This window comes from Macrobrachium rosenbergii, chromosome 19 (genome assembly GCF_040412425.1).
Source record: "Macrobrachium rosenbergii isolate ZJJX-2024 chromosome 19, ASM4041242v1, whole genome shotgun sequence".
Lineage (NCBI taxonomy): Eukaryota > Metazoa > Arthropoda > Malacostraca > Decapoda > Palaemonidae > Macrobrachium > Macrobrachium rosenbergii.
Window position 1 is genome coordinate 25,311,657 of NC_089759.1, and position 22,500 is coordinate 25,334,156.

The following is a 22,500-nucleotide window of genomic DNA, read 5'->3' on the forward strand; positions in this document are numbered from 1 at the left end:
GGGAATAAAGGTCCCTGGCAAATTGATAATTGTTGCTCATTAAGGCGATTTAAGGGAATTTTGGTTTTGCTTCAGCATATTTTATCTGGGATTTTGTAATTTTATAATAGAAAATTACCTGCCATTTCTTTAACATCAAATGTATATTTGTGCTCACTCACACACACACACACACACACACACACACACACACACACACACACACACACACACACACACATATATATATATATATATATATATATATATATATATATATATATTTGCACACACACACACACACACACACACATATATATATATATATATATATATATATATATATATATATATATATATATATATGTGTGTGTGTGTGTGTGTGTGTGTGTGTGTATGTGTGTGTTCGTGCGTGTATATCTTTCAGACTGCCCTACATGAATTTAACATTTTTATTTCATTGTATTGTTTTATCCACGGTTAAATCGCAGTGGAGTTCCGTTAACATGCGAGTGTACTTATCAGTGAATTTTTCTGTCCTACTGGAGGACAGTTTTATTTGACGCCAGAGTGATTTCACGGTACTTCTTGATGTTTGATGGTGACTTCTTGAAGTTCATAAACGCGGCATGTGCTGTATCGATCTTTTGGTAATTATTCTCTTGGCACATTATTTCGATATTATCTGTGCCTCGGAGTGATGGTTGAATGTTTTGATCTTGTGTGAACATTGCATTCTGAGAACTGTTTATGGACAGCCTTGTTAACAATGATATTTTATTTGATAGATGTCCAGTATTCTTTTATTTATTTATTTTTTTTTTGCATTTGAATTGATACACTACGCTTGGGCTATCCTGGAGGATTTTACTTTTACGACTTAGGGAGTGATATGTGGACAGCTTTTGTATTTTATATGTTGCTATTATTGTATTATTATATGATAGTAGAAATTTCTCCATCTGTAAAAATAATGTTACGAACTTCAAGGAACTGGGTAAATGAATAGTAAGTTTTGTTAGTCTTGATTTTACGCAGGTCGTCCCTTGGAGATTATTGGATATGGGGGTTATTCAGTCCTTGGATGTTTATCATATGTTTGCCCTTACATAGTTAGGCTAGGAAGATGTAGTTTGGCGATTGTTATTCTATAAAATCACATAAAATAGTACATACACGAAGTTACACTAAAAGGTTCCTAACATCACAGATATGGAAACTCAATGTTTCTTTGCATATTTGTGACGCAAACCGCTTTTTTTTTTAGTCATAAAAAAGGGTTGTGACTAACAATGGTAAAAAAAAATGCATGCTGTATATCAAAGATAACTACTTGTAAATCTTAATGATCTACGAAGACAATGAAATTTGATTAAATTGAATATTGAATCATCTATTGAGAGACGTCTTTTTTTTTTATCTAAAATTCTCTGGATTATTTTTCTCATAATTGCATGTAAAAATTATTCCTCTCCTATCAGACACTTGACATAAGTGCCCCATTTCCCTAAATCATATTTAGCAAGATAAATGCGCGGAGGGTAACAAATTAAGGTCGTACTTAATCATATCTGCTGCAGTATAACATTTAGGAACTGAATGTTGGTTTTCCTTTAACAGATGTAATACCGTGTTCCATTTTTGCCGGCAGCGATGACCCAGATGCTCCGATAGTCGGGGAGACTTAATCAATCAGTCAATTAATCCGGAAGCTTTCAAAATATTGGGGGAACTAAAAGGACTTTGAGTTTTGTTACCGTTTCAACTAAATCTGACACTTCTTTTTTTCTTTTTTAATAGCAATTGGATTTTAGGTGAAAACTTTATGAGGAGAGGGATTTTTATGCTCTCCATGTTCTCGTGTACAGTAAAATAACTGTATACAAAACTGTGACAGAGGCTTTTCTGTGTAATAAATCTATAACGATGAAGTGCAGCAACTGTCTGTTTTTTGGTGGTTCACTATCAGACTGGTAGTTTCATATACGCACACGCACATACGCGCGCACACAAAACACACACACACACACATATATATATATATATATATATATATATATGTATATGTATATATATATATATATATATATATATATATATATATATATATATATATATATATATATATATATATATATATATATATATATATATATATATATATAACTGTATAGTATATATATATCACGAGAGTTAATATCTGACCAGAAGTGAATGTATATCAATCCACGAAAAAATAATGGGAGCTGGTGCTTTTTTATCAATATCTTCAGACTCCTAATGAAGTAGAAACACATGAAATCTATTAACGGACATACGTTCCCAAGGAGGTCGGATGTTAATTGCATCAGATAAATCGGCTTTAAGGCTATAATACAAGGAAAAGTGCTTAGGCACAAAAGGGTCAGAATTTGAACATAAGCACAGGTCTGATTTCTAGTAACCGTGTATCATCTTCACAAAGTCGATTATCAAGAAGCCGACCTACTAGGGAGGTCCGCTTGCCTGCTATGAATTCAATGTATCTGTTTTAACTTTTCATTTTGAACCTGAAGATCTCAGTGAGGTGAAAGTACTATCTCCAGTTAAGTTTTCAAGTTTTATTTGGAGGCTTTTTATGTACACACAAACACACACACACATATATACAATATATATATATATATATATATATATATATATATATATATATATATATATATATATATATATATATATATAATGTATATATAAAATATGTATGTATGTATGTATGTGTGTGTATGTCTGTGTGGTGTGTTCACCAATGTTTTGTCACGGATATAATTTAATATCTCATTTACACAACAAGGAAGCAATGAATGATAGGCGCATCTACAATGGCCATGATTCGACACCTGGCGTTTGGTTAAGATACGCATTCTCGTGCTTCTTGGATAGTATGACTCATTTGCCACCATATAATTCACTCATCTATCCAGCACTTTCTAGGACTTCCTTTCCTTCTCCCTTTTAATAACAACCTATCTTCCTCTATTCTTTCCACAGGACCAAACCATCTCAAACCACTCTGATCCATCGTTTTACTCACGCTGCCTATTTTTACTTCTACATGTATCCAGATTTCTCATCCTTTCAGTTCTTACATCATATACACAGCTCATGCAATTCCTCTTCTTGGGATGGCTTCAGTATAAGTTTGCTTTATAAACTGTCAGCTGTTATTATGGAATGAGGTAATTCTCTCTGTGCCCTTTGCCATCCACGGTTTGCATCTTACCAAAGTCGACTGACTTCCATACACGTGATTTATTGCTTCGTTGAACAGAGACCCTGTGGGTTTTAATGGAACGTGATCATCACACATTGTCCTGCCGTTGTTGTTTTGCCTTCTCTGCGATTCACCTCTTCTCTCGTGCTACCATACAAACATTCAATGCACCATGTTCCTGGATCTCAGTTACCCCCATAGCCTTACTCTTGCTCCCGTTTACTCTCGAGTTTCAGACTTGGTCTTTAATCTCTACAATTCCTCTTCAATATCTGGCAGAACTGCTGTATCGTTTGTGGAAATCAACCACGCATCATTCCCGAGTCATCATCTGAACCTACAGTTGTGTATCTCTGTGCAATTAAAAATTTATGATAATATAATTTAAAGTTTTAAATCTGAAGGTCACAGTTGCGTGTGTATGCTTTCAGAAAAGTATGTTATGTTCCTGAAATGTGGGATATGACGTACTGTACAGCAATTTTAGGGTTTGAAGTCGCAAATGACTTTATTTCAAGATTATTCAAATTCAAGAAACCCATTAAAGGTTATTACGAATTCCAGTGTGACTACATGCGGATTAGTATGACGAAAACTGTAGTGTTTATTTAGGGTGATGATGTAAGCCTTTCATGGTGCTGTCCAAAAGGAAAGACTAATCGCAAGAGATATTGCGACCATGAACCATAATCCTTTAACCAATTGAGCTAACTCAAACACACATACACACACAGATTAGATCCAGACTACGTTTAGTTTCTAGAGACAATCCAGTCATTTAAAAAGACATTTTTACCAACTGATCGGAGGTCATCTAGCTAGCTGACCAAGGGCAGAAAGAGTTAATTCACACGGGCTCGACAGCTGTGGTATCAATGTCGAGTGACAAATTCATGCCAGGGCATTCACTCGTTGTCAGGGTTAAATGCTTTCACTTCCGGAAATTGTTGCATAGGCGCCGCCGCTCGCCATGTGTGTGACAGCTCATCCGTGATTGTGACAAACCCAAATTAAAAGAGGTGAAAATTTCTGAATGCTGCGGGATCTGTGTGTCAAGCACATTAGTTAGCTGTTTATGAAAATAATTGTTTTTGTATATCTATCTATCTATCTATCTATCTATCTATCTATCTATCTATCTATCTATCTATCACTGATACTGAAACAAAGCATACTATATATATATATATATATATATATATATATATATATATATATATATATATATATATATATATATATATATATATATATATATATATACTGTAGTATGCTTTATTTCGTATCAGTGATAGATACATAGATAGATAGATATATGAGAATTATTTTCATAAACTACTAACTAATGTGCTTCACACACACACACACACACACACACACACATATATATATATATATATATATATATATATATATATATATATATATATATATATATATATTACAGCATTAAGCTGTTCCCCCCAGTATGGGTTGGCTCACAAGAAAGGAAGGACAGTGATCAGTGACACATTCACACTTACATTGACAAATTGTAGATGACCTCTCTGTGCAGAAAACTTCCAAAACACCAGACTTTTTTTACACCTTCACTGAGTGCTCACCAGCTGTGAAAGTGGTGACATACTTTTACGTCATGAGAATCCGATGGGTTAACTAAAGCACTAACTAGGAAAAGTATTCCGACGAAGCCCTATACAACAAGAATTATATGTTTTTGGATAGAATATATGCATCTGTATGCAATTAATTTATAATAACATAATTTAAGGTTTTAATTTGGAATTCATTATTACGTGTGCATGCTTCTAGAAAAGTGTTATTACGTTATATTCCTGCAATTGTGGTTATCTGACTTACTGTACAGTACATAAGTTTTGGGATTGGAATTCGCGAATGGTTTTATTTCAAAATTACCGAAATATAAGAAAACCCAATACAAGTTTTTGACTGATTCAAATGTGACTAAATGCTATGGATAATTATAGTGAAAATTAGATTATGGTGAAAATTATATTATTTATGTATTCTTATGATAAAAAACGTTCGTGCAGCTAGCCAGTAGAAATGATTGATTGTTATACAAGTAAGAAATATTGCTACTATGAACCATACCCCTGTAACTAATTCATTTCCTTTTCTTTGCAGGTACAGTGAACCGACCTTCCAACTCAAAATTCCCATCGTATGTGTATTCTATGAGACCTAGCGTCCTTTTTCCTGTCTCCCGATTATTTCTACACCTGCTGTAGTTCTACAAGGTAATGATGATAGGGGTGGGGCCTGGGTTGCTCAAATTTCCCCGTGATTTGATTAAGGGCATTGGGACTCCGAACTGAAGACGGTGGAGGCTTACTAATTGCCTTAATGTCTCATAGTGGTACTAATGGTCGTAATGGCGAGAGTAAATGGAGGGTTCTGCTTGTAAAGAGCATCCAAATGTGATTAGGGAGCAATGTTTTTTCCTCTTGTTTTCGGTACGAGGAATCTTATCTCCAGTTTACATTTCCTTTAGATATTTGTTATAACGTTTTTGTTTATACAGGTATCCACATTGCTTTCTGTTTTTATCTTTCATTTTACTTTTAATTGAGGAAATAATTATAATTTAATTCAAGTAATGTCCTGTCGTTAGTATGTGATCATTTGTGTTTATATTTGCTTTTACTGATTTTAGGGTGCTTAATCAGCGAACAGAATTATTTGATATATTCATTATTTATTTGTGACTGTGGGGTAATTTGTTTTTTTTGCACGGTAGTGCATATCTTTTATGAGCAGCCGACGTGTTTGTTTATGATTTTTATGGGTATTTTTATATCTTAGATTTGGCTGGTTACGTTTCACTTCTCAGGCCCTGTGAGTTTTTCTACATTTTCTTTTATTCATTCATGTTGGTGGTGAGAATGTTGAAATTTCCCATTTTACGTCAGTCGATATTTATGGCTTGAGCGTAAGTAGCACTAGGCCCTAGAAAGATCTTATAATGTGACTGGCCAAGTTTTGCATAATAGTTTATGGGCTTCTATTAGACCGGGATATTTTTCTCTTCGGAATTTTAGCTGTTTATTGAAGGGTGAATTTGATCGTATTTTATTCCTCGTTTCTATGTTTTTATCTTTTATTTCATGTTCCGCCCTTGCTAGATAAGAGTATCTTCCTAGCCTAGCCCTCTTGACTGATAAATGAAACCTCCTGCTGTCTGTTCTAAGGGCGTTGCTATCATGAAGACTAAAACCATCTCTAGTTTTCATCTTAGAGAGTTTTCTCTATCAGCTCTCACTTTAAGCGCAAATTCTACGTTGAAGTATCAAAAGGCATTGTTGCTATGAAGTGGTAGCAAGAGCAAAATCAGTCCAGTTAAGAATGTTTTAATTCCCCCCGTAGGGTATAGAACTCCTCTGGTGTGTCTGTATTCTTAGATTTATAAGATTCCTTATCGTTTGAGTGTTTTTGTTTTTTACACGGCCCGTGACGTCGGTGTTGTTTTACAGTCCGTAGGTTTTTTTTATATTTGTTCCAGAGACGTCAGAGTTGTTGACGGGCTTGGACAACATTATTTTTGATTGCCATTGCCTCCATACTTATTTTTTTAAATCGAATAACAGACATGAAATTGCCAAAGCAAATGGATACTGATAAAGAAAAGCTGTCATAAGTTAACTTTGAACGTAGCCCAGGCGGTATTAAAAAGCTTAAATTGGCCCCCACTAGAGACACCCACTTTCTGCCGCTATTTACATAGAGACTGACTGACCTTTCGTTTGCATGAAATATTTCATTTCATTGTTTTTTTCAAAATGACATTCAGTTAATTGTAATGTGACTTGCTAGGCTAAAATTCTTCGTTACACAGGAAAATTAGAGGATTCTGCTGTTTTTACAAATTTCACAAACGATTTCCTCGTTCCCCATAACATGTTGACGTATAAGTCTCTTAGAAGCTTTTTTTTTTGCATAAAGGTTAAAGATAGTGACCCCTAAAGCATTTTGTTTTGGCCATTCGTATTTTCCTTTTATTTCTGACCTTTCATTGTCCCTTTGCTCTTTTCAGAATGGGAACATATTTCGTAAGGGTATTTAAACCCTTATGTTCTATTTTAGTCCCGGATTTTTAGTTGTGCGGTCATTCTTCGAAGAAAAATGGATTTAGGTATTCAACTTTTTTTTTTAGTCATATTGTTTCATCAGTCACGAAGCCCATTCATTCAGGGAATGTAAATTCACAACTTTCCTTGATCATCTGAACAGACCTCACTCAAGTTTATTTAATAAGTTAAAAGAATGGATTAAAGTGTGTCGAGAGCTGGAACTTGAATAATGTTTGACGCGTTAATTGTCTGGAGCAAGGGCATGTTTGGACTGATAACCCGTTTCTCTCTCTCTCTCTCTCTCTCTCTCTCTCTCTCTCTCTCTCTCTCTGAAGTTGCAAGACCATAAACAAAATTAATTGCAACTACGCAATTAGCTTTTGCAGGGGTATGGCGACACGGAAACAGGACCGCCTATTGAATTATGTAAGGGAATTGTTTACCGATATAGCACTCTCTCTCTCTCTCTCTCTCTCTCTCTCTCTCTCTCTCTCTCTCTCTCTCTCTCTCTCCAAATGCTCGAATACGTAAGAAAATGAGGAAAAAAGAATTAGCAGAGGCGTGTGGCAATTGGCGCAGGTGCTATGAATTAAAAGTAGAGAGCTCCATTGAATTTTAAGACAACGTTGTGTACCCTAGTAGCAACCTCTCTCTCTCTCTCTCTCTCTCTCTCTCTCTCTCTCTCTCTCTCTCTCTCTCTCTCTCTCTCTCTCTCTAACTTCATAATGCAGTGGCAATTCACTTGGCTCTCAAACCGGATGACGGCGTTCGATATAGGCTCGTTTTCATGAAAAGTCAGTGAACTTCTGGTGACCTAGGCAGTGGATTATTACATAGTTGTTAGTCGACTGTTGTTGGTTGCTTGTAGGGAGGGACGGAGAAATAGAGATAGAGGGAAGAAGAAGAAGAAGAAGAAGAAATCATATGATTATCAAAATGTATACCATTGAAATGGCAGGGTCTACTGTAGACGTGGTAATCATGAACCCTAACTCCTGTAAAATCATCCATGTGATATTTATGATTCCCTGTATCCCCATCTTACTTTCTCTCTCTCGCTCTAGTTATCATAGAAGTTCCTTAGTATGAGTTACAATTAAGAAAACAGAAGGAAAACAATGATTTACGTTCTGTAAATCTCTCTCTCTCTCGTGAATACAAATACAATGTAAAATGCATGCTTATTTCGGCGTATTCTACAATATTCAAATGCACACATAGATAAATGCATGCTTTGGAATGTCAAAAAGTAAGTTTATCAGAAAAAATTAAAAAAAATCCCACGACCCTGCTATTTTCTGCGGTAATAATGAACCTTTTCGCTCAGATCAAGATATTGGACCTTGCCGCTTAAATCAAGATGTCGAATCTTTCCGCACTATTTAAGATATTGAACCTTTCATGCATAGATCAAAATATTAAACCTTTCCAAGATATGGAACCTTTCCACACAAATCAAGATGTTGAACCTTTCCGCACATATCAAGATACTGAATCTTCCTCCCCACCCCCCCACACATCAAAATATTTAACCTTTTCGCACGTCTCAAGATATTGAACCTTTCCGCACAAGTCAAGATATTGAACCTTCGCACAGGTTGAACATTTCTCGCTATCCGCACACTTCAAGATACTGAACCTTCCCCCGCACAGATCGAAATATTTGACCTTTTCTGCAACAGCTCAAGATATTGAACCTTTCCCTGCAAGTCAAGGTATTGAACCTTCGCACAGATAAAGGTGTTGAACCTTTATCGCAGAAATCAAGGTATTGGACCTTTCCACTCAAATCAAGATATTGAACCTTCCTCGCACAAATCAAGGTATTGAACCTTTCCGCTCAAATCAAGATGTTGAATCTTTCTCGCACAAATCAAGACACTGAACCTTTCACGCAGAATTCAAGATATTGAACCTTCCCGCACAAATAATTTAATCAGTCCATGTTGAAGATGGTGGTCTGCCATCAGACTGGGAGAGAAAGTTCAGCTACAGCTTCTCTCTCTTCTTTCCGTTGCAGTTATTTCATTCTCGTAGTGACTTTAGTGTGTCCGGGTTGCTTGAAGGACCTTCGTTTTTCTAGCCCCGAGGAAAAGATCTTTCATCAGATCAAATGCAATTTGCATATATTTACATGGATATTTAATTGTTAATACGTTTGATATGGAGCGTATATTTTGATATTCTTTTGCTCGATGCAAAGATCACAGAATTTACTGTTGCAAACTTACTTAAATAGCAAAGTAAATAGTTCAAATAACAAAATACGTAAGAAATGCATTTCCTGGTAAAAGAATAACAAGTATTATTTTTAATTGGTAATAAAATTAATCTAACACTTCGTTACAAAACTATGAAGATCAGCAAAGACTGCTTACAGAATTTACGAAGATATATTGATATATTTGTCAGGAAACATAACATTATACAACTTCTTTTTTTTTTCATTCATAACCTATTGTATGATTTTTATGTTTGCTGAAAAAATTATTTCGGTTCAGCGTGTTTCGTAACACATCGACTTTAAGTAGACTTTTATATAAGTTTATATATCAGTGCATCGAACTTTAACAGTTTGTCATGACACCCTTTTATAAAAAAAAATATTTTGTGCTGAAGTTTTAGATTAATTTTACTAAAGAATGATCAAATAATGGAGGTGAAAATTAGTACTGGTTTTTCACATATTTTTATCATTTGAAGAATTTATTTCCATTATTATTGAAGTACATTTGCTTTAGTAAATTCTATGCGCATACTTAGAACAAAAACATAACAAGCAAATTAACCCAAAGCACATAAGTTTAACAACTAAAACACTAACTGTTGATAATATAACCGAATGCATTAATGTAAGACCGTTTCCGAAGAGTTTGTCGATTGAAACTGTATATCTTCGTAGAAATAGGATTTATCCCTAATTTTGAAAGCTAAGTTACTGGGCTTGAAGATGCATTTTCTGTCTTTACATAATAGACAGTTAGATTGCTTTTATAGTATCCTACCTACCAATTTGCCTTAATTTCACATACGTGAAAAGAAAGTTTCTTTTTATAGTATTCTACCCACCAATTTGCCCTAATTCCACATACGTGAAAAGAAAGATTGTTTTTATAGTATCTTACTTACCAGTTTGCCCTAATTTCACATTCTTGAAAAGAAAGATTGTTTTTATAGTATCCTACCTACCAATTTGCCTTATTTTCACATACGTGAAAAGAAATATGAGACAACATAGCATATAAGATTTTTCATAAATGTTAGTAAGGAAAATTTTAATGAATATTACTTATATTGATCTGACAAGTAGCGCTCAGAATCAATGGAATTTTTTTTTTATCGTCAACGATAATTATTCATACGGGATGCCGATACATGTCCATCAAGTTATCGGATATTTATATCAGGCAGGTGACAGGCCAATGTAGCCCGCCTGTGCCTTTTGGAAACAAGACAGGCTTACCCGCCAAAACAGACTAAGTCTCTGAAAACGTGATGAGAAATATTCATACCGTTTTCAAGGTGATTCTGTAGGCGGGAAAAACTAAGATAAGAGAGGAATTCTGTCAAATATTAATTATAGGTGTGTAGTTTTCATCCTTTTTCCTTTATGTTTTTAGATTTGTAATTTTTCTGCACTTTTGTAATCAGAAGCATTTACGGAATCAGAGTGAGTAAATTTATCAACTGGGCATATTAATGAGAAGGTGATGATGCGTTCATTGGCGTCGTATGAGCACAGACTTATTTTTCTGTATGTAACACATGATTTTGCTGACAGTGAATCCACATTTAACTATCATAAAATCTTGAATAGGCAAATACAGAACAACTTAACGTACTGGATACATGTAGAATGCTGTTGCAAAATTACTTAAATATATCCGTCATTTTTGACGGAACAGATATATCAGTCCACTCAACAAAGCGCAAGTGAAAGTTTGGGTACATATTCGTCAGTAACTCGTTGCCGATTGATTGACTGGTGTACACCGGACGGATATCCTAAAGGCAAAAATTTTTACCTCATATATAAAAGGTTTCTTTCAATAGTTTATTCTGTTTCAATCATCTTGAATGCTAAACTGTTTTATAAATGACAATTAGTTTGATTGCATTGAAGATCAGTTGAATGAGCGATGTCCAAAAATGAGATCACCAGTCCCTGATAAAACTCGAGAAAGTAGGCCAGAGGAAAGGAGAGCTAGAATGGGAAAAATCGTCACTAAAACTCTTCTGTGCGCGCTCTTTTATGTCAAGACTCTAACGCTTCTTTCTGCAAGGGACATAGACCAGACCCTCCAGTTCTAGTTAATGTAATTAGTCGGCAAGAGAGAGAGAGAGAGAGAGAGAGAGAGAGAGAGAGAGAGAGAGAGAGAGAGAGAGAGAGAAGAGAGATAGTATATGTGGACAAACAATGAAATCCTATTTGAGCATTTTGAAAAAATGTTTTTCAATTACTGTAAAGAAACACAACACTGAATATTTTGAGGAACGCTGAATATAAAGTCAGTGTAATTGAAGAAGGAAAGAAATTTCAGATACCACTTATCTTTCCTTCAAGTGTCCAGTTAGCTAGCAAAATTGGCAATAGTGTAATAAAGAGTAAATCAGCCATTCTTCGAAATAGAATGGAAGTAATTTTTGTTTGGTAAATTTTGCGATTGAACTGGAGCTCACGGATGAATCTTCCATGACTACACTTTAAATTAATGATCATGTGAATATTTCTGGAAAATATAGCCATAAAAGTCGTTTCTTAGACGATTTAATTCGCAACATCGTATCGCCGTGGAATTCTCAAATTAACTATGTCTGTTTTCGCAAATAATACATTCTCTCTCGTGAAATCCTTTATTGATAGGGTCTTATGACTTGTACATTTTGATGCAGACGAAACAACTGACGGGAGCTAGGCAAAATTTCCGGAAACGTGTTACATATACGAGTATTGAGGAAAGATGACAGCATACACTTTCTGATAAATTGAAGGAAGAGAGGACGAGAGATAATAAAGGCCTAAGGAGCACCATTAGAAAAAGCGATGGAGCTGAAGTTGCGCTGTAAACACCAACTGATTTTACACGGGGCGAATAAAAAAATCATAAGATGTTTACTAAGACGATCAGTAACTTCATAAACAGGATGTTTGCTTAAACGCCCCTTATGCCTCTCTCACTAATGCCTTGGAGATATTGAGAGGAATAGATAATGATTCTTCTTCAGATTCAGGGAGAGGATGAGAAAAATTTGCAAGAAGGGCTTATATAAAGCTTAGCAGACATTACACTGGTATTCTTGAGTTAGTCTAGGGTTTGAAAAAGTCAGACTTAAGAAAGCTTGAGTATTTTAAGGTAATAGATATTACGATAATGCGATAACACTTCTAAGCATTGGAGAAATCTCCTTTTTTTTTAGATGGACGATAATACTGACGATGTGAATGATTGTTAAAATATGCAAAGGCCAGTGATGTGCCCAGGCAGGTAACCTCATTTGTTTTATTCATATCTCACCTGGGTATAGGTTGAAGTTACTTAACTTGCCTCTGAATGTTAATGAGAGAGTCTACCTTAGGTCTGAGTATCAAATTCACACATTAATCGGAGCAAGACTTGAATATTTTGGGCTTCGCGAGATTTTGACTTTTCATAGACTCATTTGTGTACAGAACTGAATGTTTGTTCACAGGTAACCCATACTCAGATTGTTTAGATGAGGAAGTCGTTACAGTCTAATTCAATTTTGCAGCATCCTTTCAGAAATAGACGAGTTTTTACAGTAAGTGGTTCTGTGTTTTTGTGAATTGAAATGTTTTAATCAGTGCTTTTGAGTTTGTGAGGATGCACTTGCACGAGCGAGTATACGTATGTAGTAATCATATTAGGCATTAACTAAACAATATCCTCACAGTGTTATTCACTAGACGTAAACCAAGAGACTTGATTTGAATGAATTTCTTACTGAGCGGATTTACTGAATGGGAAATTTATTGGAATGTCAGGGAATAGTATTACTGTTTCGCATATATGTTATGCTAGTGCACTTGTTCAAAAATAACTGCAAAATATTAATAATTTTGCAATTTCGTTATGCAACCTTCCAAGATATATCATATTGCTCTGAGTTTTCATATTCAAGCTTTTATGATAGTTTATCATCCTATAGTTATCTGTTATACATAGAAAAAGTAAAGGTACTAGTCAAATTACAGTATATCTGTTAAGTAAACTAATATAAAGTTTAATAATGTATAAGACTGCATATTTTGTATTCCGTGCAATGTTTCCACCTTGAAATTTGGCTTCGCTATTTTTTTTTTTTAAAGATTAATGGGATTTTCTTACGATATCTTATCAATATGCCCGAGATTCTTCTAAAAGCTCTTGGTGTGTTTAAAGAAACCTTTGGAAAATAGTTTTCAAATTAAATAAATGGTTTTCATGTCGTATCCCAGAAAAATTTAGATTGATTAAAATCATATACGTGATATTGCGTGTGATGTAGCTGTGTAGATGAAAGCTGATTATGGTGAGACAAAAATCTCGTTATTAGCCATGTCAGAGTTTACTGTAAGGTAAAAATGCTAAAGATATTTTTTCGGATTTGATGCAACGTGACTGTTGCCAAGTGAAGACCGCTCATCGTGTAATCTGAAATTAATCTCACGTTTCGTAGTCTCTTTATGAGAACGAACAATTGCGGTGAAAGAAAAACAATGCCGTAAAACTAAGGGTTTACGCAATATCACATGAATATGGGAGAATCGATTTAATATTTAAGTTGCTGTGTGTTACTGATGAGCATTTTACCGTTTCCGTATGATGTGAATGAAGGATACGTGTTTATTCGTCCAAGAACGAACAATGAAGGCATTTTTGCATGTAGCATCTTGTCATTGTGATGTTTCAAATTTATTCAGATAGAAAGTACTTATTGTTTCCAGTAAGGCCGTGACTTTGTTTATGACGTAGTAATTATTTTAATTTCCAGGAAAGTATTTATGGAGTATGAAGTAGTGTTTGGAAGACAAGTGAAGGCTTATTAGGCGAAGATGAACATGTTTCTTCTCTCGTGTTTAGTTTAATTTGTGACTTGAATGTGTAGGTGAGTATATATATATATATATATATATATATATATATATATATATATATATATATATATATATATATATATATATATATATATATGAGCTGTACGCCATTTGCCCAAAAGTAAGGTTTGCTCCAGAGGTTGTTAAGTTTCTCGCTCTCAGCAGGTCTTTGTGTGAGGGTGCTAGTCTCTTTCTCTACCATGGTTGCAAGCCACAGAAGTCGACTAACTGCCTGGTGAAAAATGCACTGCGTGTCCCACGCTGTCGCTCCAGAGTTCCTCGTCTACATATATATATATATATATATATATATATATATATATATATATATATATATATATATATATGTATGTATGTATGTATATATATATATACGTGTGTGTGTGTGTGTGTGTGTGTATTTGTGAGTGTATGTGTTTTTCATGTTCTTTAGTCGATGAATAGCAGATTGTTGTAATTTATTATTTACATTATCACATATTTTTATTTGATTTATCGCAAAGGGGGTCGTCATTAATCAGCATTTAAAAGAATACGTTGTGCATATTTATAAATTTGTTTTCTCTGCTAAAAACGATAAGCTAAGGTTATGAGCTCCATGTTTAGACTTTCCGTCATTCAGTTGTGGTCCAGGCTCTCTCATCAACTTCCACTCCCCTTAGCAAAGGCGAAAAAATTTCTAGGTGGCCTAGTGTGAAATTTAATAGCTTGTCCAGAAATGTTATATGGCTTCTGTCCCTGAACCTGGCCATTCTGATTACGTGAGAGAGAGAGAGAGAGAGAGAGAGAGAGAGAGAGAGAGAGAGAGAGAGAGAGAGAGATATGTCTCCAACTCTGATCTTTATGAACACGATGTAGAAATAGATAGGTGGAGAGAGAAAGAAAGAGAGCGCCGTCTGGCCCGTGAGTCTAGTCTCTCTGAATACGAGTTCTGGAGAGAGAGAGAGAGAGAGAGAGAGAGAGAGAGAGAGAGAGAGAGAGAGACTTAGACTTGCGTGCGATCGGTTCGGATTCTTGTTTCGTGGAATGAGTCTGTTTCAGACATTGGAAACCCAGGTTTTCATTAGAGCTTCGTTACGATTCAGTTCTACGGATATGGTGAATGTAATTTTTTCTATTTTGAGTCTTAAGTAAATTGGTAATTTTCATATTCTTAGAATCCACATTTCTGTGCTGACAGAAAATTGTGAAAAATATTAATAATTAAAAAAAATATTTCCCCATGTAGGTGTTCCCTGTTTGACTGAGTATACATCAGTGAGTACGTCTCAGTAATAGGAAGAAGCTGAAATCCATTACAGTAAATGAAACAAATAATATAATTGTATGGGTAAGGAATGGGAGTATAAATTTCGCAGTAAAATAGTTTTATGATCGTTCATCAAAAATATATATATCCAACCAGCCTGGCAACCGATAATCCTCCCTGAATTTATCAGTGTCTGAAACTTAAGAGCGTTGCTTAATCCTCTTACGAAATAAATACTGACTCTTGTAGCACTGTCACTTTCTACCATGCCGACAGCTGTAGCACTGCAGGTGAAGTATTTAGAGGTTTGATAATTTTCTTTTTTTTAGTTTTTTGGATTTTCAGTCGTTATGAGGTTATAAATTGGTAATATGAGGAAGTTCGTATGCTCGAAGATGTGTTAAATATATATTTTTACACACACACACACACATATATATATATATATATATATATATATATATATATATATATATATATATTATATACCTATATATATGTATATATGTAGAATCTACTGGTCACTTTTACCAGATACGGATGTAATTGTAATAACCACAATGCCCTCTTAACTTCTCGAATTCTTTGCGCATTTTTGGATATGCTTGTCACTACAAAGCCGTAAGATCCAAGCGCAAGAAATTGAAGAGACTGTGATGCCCGGTCGCGGGAAACGAACCCGTGTTACCATAATCACAAGGAGGTCACGTTGCCGACCTGACCACGAGAAGGTGGTCAGGTGATCAGGTCAGGTCCGGTGAGGTCGGCAACGTGACCTTGTGATTATGGTGACACGGGTTCGTTTCCCGCAACCGGGCATCGCAGTCTCTTCAATTTCTTGCGCTTGGATCTTACGGCTATGTAGTGACAAGCATATCCAAAAATGCGCGAAGAATTCGAGAAGTTAAGAGGGTATTGTAACTATTATAATTACATATGTATATGTATATGTATATATATATATATATATACATATACATATACATATACATATATATATATATATATATATATATATATATATATATATATATAAATATATATATATATACTGTATACTCAAAACTGCAGATATATTAAAATTATCGTTATTATTAAGTGGTTTTGTAATTATCGAATGATATATTTGTATAATCGTAAATTAGGTAATAAGCCTTTGCCTTCAGATTTAGAAAGTCCAATTTAGGATTCCACATCAACAGCAATGAAGATTATATTGATGATGATGATGATGATGGTGATGGTGATGGTAACTCCAGGAGCAATAATGATAACGAAAAAGCCTGGAAAATGAGGTAGAAGCAGAAGTGTTGCCAATAAAGTCCATCTTTATTATCGAAACGTGTAAACTCTGAATTTATAAAGGCCGGAATCTTAATGGAATTGTTAATTAGGCATTTTTGCAGCTGTCACTTCATTAGAGGAGGAGAGAAAATAGAGGACGAATTTCAGGGTTTAATTTGCTGGAAAACGGAAGCTGGTCCTTTTAACGAGTCAGTCAGTTTTTATTATGTCTAATTAGGTGTTATGAAAGCCTATGTTATTGTATTTTTCCGCTTTTTAAGTTTGTTTTGTGATCTTGAAGTTTCATCTACTATATATATATATATACGTACATACGTACATATATATATATATATATATATATATATATATATATATATATATATATATGTATATACATACATATATATATATATATATATATATATATATATATATATATATATATATATATATATATGTGTGTTCATATACATGTAAAATGTGATGACAATCTTATATATATATATATATATATATATATATATATATATATATATATATATATATATACATACATATATGTGTGTGTGTGTGTGTGTGTTTGTGTATGTATATGTGTATATTGAGTAAATACTTGTAACATAGCTGTTCGGATTTCACTGCATATTTGTGTAACGCATGCAAAGGCCTCTACGTAATTGTTTGTATATGAAGGATTTTCCAAGACGGAATAACATACCGTCATGGGATTTTCATTCTTAATTACAATATATTAAAACATCGGTAAATGTATCCACGTTTATGTGCGTGCATGCGTGTATCCTTGTTCCCGATTTATTAAAAGTGAGTGAAGGAATCTGCGTTGACTTTTGTAAGTAGTTACCTGCTTGTTACCCAGAGGAGGTGGCAAAGCTATTGTATTTAATTAGGACGATTTGGCCTCAACTTCGTAAGGCAGTAGCGTATTGCGAAAGCACTAGGAAGATGTCGCGTTATAACTTTGTCATTGCTTGTCATCGTTATAATTTTTTTTGTGGAGTGCTCCCCAGTTTTACAAAGTCGTTTCGTATGGAACTTTTGTTATTGGTTGGACCGAAAAAGTATATATTGTCAGATATGAAAATATTGTAATTTTGAATCTTTTGTAATTATGGAAGTATTGTAATTTTGTGGTCAATAAATCTATCCAGATATCTTTCTCGCTTGCGCCTGTCTAGCCAAAAATGAAGCAACTGCATAAAACTTTTGTCAGTTTCTGTTTAGATGTCACTGTAGTCATGTTGGTGCATGCTGTAAGAAGGGTGAATGTGATGAGTAGATTCTATATATCTCAACCCAAAAGGCCAAACGCTAAGTTTCTTAAACTTAGCGGAGACGGGTATTTTTTCGGCAGTAGTAAGAAAAATATTCTGATTTGACAGAGTGGGTACCTATGGGCTTATTCTTCTAGGTGGTAAGGTAGTTAAGCACTTAACTCAATTTCCATTGGCATCAGGCTTCTCTTGTCATTTTGGGAAAGATACGGTATTTTCATTTCCTATTAGGATTCAGTTCTTTTACTGGAAAATGCGTCCAAGTCTTTTTTATAGTCAGGGAGTTGAAACGTCGCACTAAGATTCTTTAATGTTTATTTTTCAGCTTAAAACGTAAAAAAAAGTATCATTACAATTCACGTCGTGGGGATGGGTTTACTGGGCCTTTTGTAAAAATGTACGTGAATTCAAAGATATGTGCACGTACGTGGTTAAACATTTTCTTATCCTTGGTGGTGTGGTGGGCTAGGGCCTATTTCATTTAACGTTGTCGAGTTTCGAATCAAACTGGGAATGAAGAATTTCTTAATTTCATCATTTGTATACACGATTTTCAGTGGAGAGTGTATTCAAAACTGTTAGAAAATCAGGAAATTAAAGACATTATTGTGGCCATTGAACTGTATGTCTGGCGAGTATGGCCAGTTTATATATATATATATATATATATATATATATATATATATATATATATATATATATATATATATATATATATATATATATATATATATATATATCTTATAACATTTTGTGGGCAAATTGTCACAAAAGTACGAAAAAGTTATTATATACACTGAGGGATATGCAAACGACATGTAAATATGGAATGTGGGTTTGAATATGTAATAGTCTGTCCCATAGTGTGGGAAATGTTATTCTCCAAAATAGGGTGCGTCGCAGGACTTAGATACTAGTTCCTTTCATGACCCATGAGACAAGTTCCTGTAGTTTGCCTTTTTAATGAAAGCAATTTGAAGTTGATGCATATTCCAAAGAGTAATATACGCTGCCTACCAGCTGAGGGTGAGATCGACTCTGCTTATGTGGCAGAAACTACGGCAGGGTTGTGATGGCCATAATATCCCAGTCGTTCAGGCTTGATTGTACTTAAGGTAGAATTTTCCTCATTGAAACCCTCACACATATCGCAACCTAGAGGGTCATGTGAACAACTTTCAATTTCAACTTTAGGTTTTTATTTTAATGATAAATAGATGAACCGCTGAGTCAGGATATCTAAAAGTAAACGTGTACCTATTTCATTTTGTACCTTGACCGTTCTGTGCGATTATTGTTGGATTACGAAAGAACATTTTATTAGCTTTGTACACTTTCAACAACATGGTCTGTTTATCGCAAAACGAAAGTTGTTCCAATAATTTTAAACCTGTATTCTAATGGAAAAAGTTTTAGAACGTTTAAAAACAGAGAAAAAATTGCTAGGAAGATTTAACTTTTTTGGCATTTATTCCGAGTCTTGGTTATATTTCTGTGGATTTAACCTTCTTTTTACCTTAGTTTTATGAATTACAAACACCAGTATATAGTATATATATATATATATATATATATATATATATATATATATATATATATATATATATATATATATATATATATATATATGTATTGTCACGAAGTGTACCTGGTACCTGGTTATTACACAGCTAATCAGAAAATCCAAAAATTTACCTCACTTCAGCCAGATACCTGAACCCTTATAACAATGAAATTGCGACTGAACACTCTAAAGGTAACAGTGGTTCCTTAAAGCTTGCTTATCACTTGAAAAATCAAACTGTCTTTATCAAGTTATGTGTGAGGTATTAAATGTACACTAGATAAAAAATGGCATCACTCCATCAAACAACTATAATTGCTTCCCTGGTCTTAATTCACTTCAATAAACTGAAGGAGAACAAACCTGTTTATCATTTTGCCTTATGCACACACAAAAACCCTATTCACTGGTGGTCAACAAATGAAACACTGTGTTTAATAATTTTAAATACTAAATTTTATTTTTAACTTCAAAATTTATAATCAGAATTCACAATCTGAAAAATTTGCCATTACTTGAAAACAACACATGATTTAATTAATTCTTAAACAAGATTGATTCGCAAAACTTTAATTTATCAAGAAATTACGTTAACTAAGCAAAATTCAAACTATTAAGAATTACTAAAGATTTGAAAAGGAAATCTTAACAAATGTAAATCAAATCAGGTATGCAATAAAAATATGTAAAATGTTAAGCAAATAAATGTTAAACCACCAACACAAAAGTTTGGGTAAAATTATGAAATTGTAAACACAAGAACGCACAAGAAAATGCACAAACACAAAAGCACACAAAAAAATGCACAAAAGATATATCAGCAATAATTTCACCAAGGCAAATTCTACCTGGCACTCTTGTATTACCATGGTAAAAATAAGTAAAAAAACATTTTACCTTTCACAAGCTTGTGAGAACCTCTGTAAATTTCACAAAAACACACTGTCTGTGAGGTGCCTGTTACACTCCTAATACACTTTTCCAATGATCAGATCTTAAATAGAGAACAATATTACAAGTAACCACAAATACTTATAAAATTTTGCTCTCTTCTGAAGGGAGAGAGGGATAAGAGAGAGAGGGAGAGAGAGACCAACCAAACTCTACAGGGTCTCTGTTTGGACTGAACAGTCCCCCAAAATTCTGCTATGAGAATAAACATATGTTGCCAGTTAAGCATTTTTTGGAAATGGGTCATTCTGGAAATCTTCCCTGGAAAAAAAGGAATAAACAAGGGTTTTTTTTTACCTTGGAGAAGGGAAAATAAACAAGGGAATTTTTCCCTGGAGGAGAAAGGGTTCTTTAGCCTGTCCTCTCATCTGTATAATTGACAGGGGATTTCCTGTCTGAATACTTGTGTAAACAACAAACTTGCAGAGGCAACCACTGTTATCTAAACCTGTCATCCCATATCTCTTTTTAATGACAGGTTAAGTAGATAAGGAAACAAATCTTCTCTTATCCTTGCCCTGGTCAACAAATGTTATCTAAAGCTGTCATCTCATCTCCCTTTTAGTTGACAACTTAAGTGGTTTGGCAGGACCTTTCAAACAAAGGGGTTTACCCTGGTTGGGCACCTGACACCTGAATAAACATTGGCCTACCCAGCTGTGCAAATATGACTCTCACAGAGAAAGGTATCTTATCACACAGTCAACTAACCCTTTTAAAGGTCTGACACTTGATATTTCAATAAACAATACTACTATACAACACATGACAAATACAAGAGAGACTATATCAGAATTTTACAGAAAACATACATATTATAAGACATATCATTATAATATATATAATTTATATATATATATATATATATATATATATATATATATATATATATATATATATATATATATATATATATATATATATATATATATATATATATATACATACATTTACTTATTTTCTTATATGAAAACAGGATTTTCCATCCCTTGTGTTATTATTGAAGCCACTCCAACATCTTCTAAAAACATAACAGACACCTCACATGTCCCGAACTGTCGACCTAACCGCTCAGTTCTCCTCGCTGCTGGGAGAAAGGGAGCTGGGGATTTGGTACGATACATGCACACATTCGCTACCAGGGTCTAAGCGATGTCAGGCAGGGCAGCCGATCGAGGCTACGGCATACCCCAACGCCAAATCAAAGTCCTTCAAAAGAAGGCATCGTGCTTATCCCATGTAGAAATGGGAAAAAGCACGTTAAAACGAAACAAAAAGTGTTATTATTGAATATATATATATATATATATATATATGATATATATATATATGTATATATATATATATATATATATATTATATATATATATATATATATATATATATATATATATATATATATATATATATATATATATATATATATATATATATATATATATATATATATATATATATATACATATATATACACACACATATATATGTGTATATATATGCATATATATATTTATTTGTATATTATATGTATTCTTATATTCTTATATGAATTCATGATTTTCCTTTCCTTGTGTTGTTATCGAATATTGTCATATTTTCTCGTAACTTAATATGCAACGTACGAAACATTAAGAATTTAGACTGAAACAGACTCGAGAGAATATCCGAACAAGCCAAGACGCGGCGTTGAAGGGAGATTCGGTTATAATGTAATTACGTGTATAGTAGCTGCTCTTAATCT

General features: G+C 33.9%; 1 protein-coding gene across 6 annotated transcripts in view; it reads left to right on the plus strand.

The window, feature by feature from the left end:
- Nucleotides 1-22,500, plus strand: part of LOC136848752 (cGMP-dependent 3',5'-cyclic phosphodiesterase-like) — a 593,212-nt gene that overhangs the window by 220,185 nt on the left and 350,527 nt on the right. Inside the window, exon 1 of one of the 6 annotated variants that reach the window (XM_067121324.1) lies at nt 5,383-5,490. The exons of the other annotated variants lie outside the window; for them this stretch is intronic. The gene's annotated coding sequence lies outside the window, so the exon portion shown is untranslated. Of the gene's footprint in view, nt 1-5,382; nt 5,491-22,500 lie in introns of those variants that run through there. 6 annotated transcript variants of the gene reach the window in all.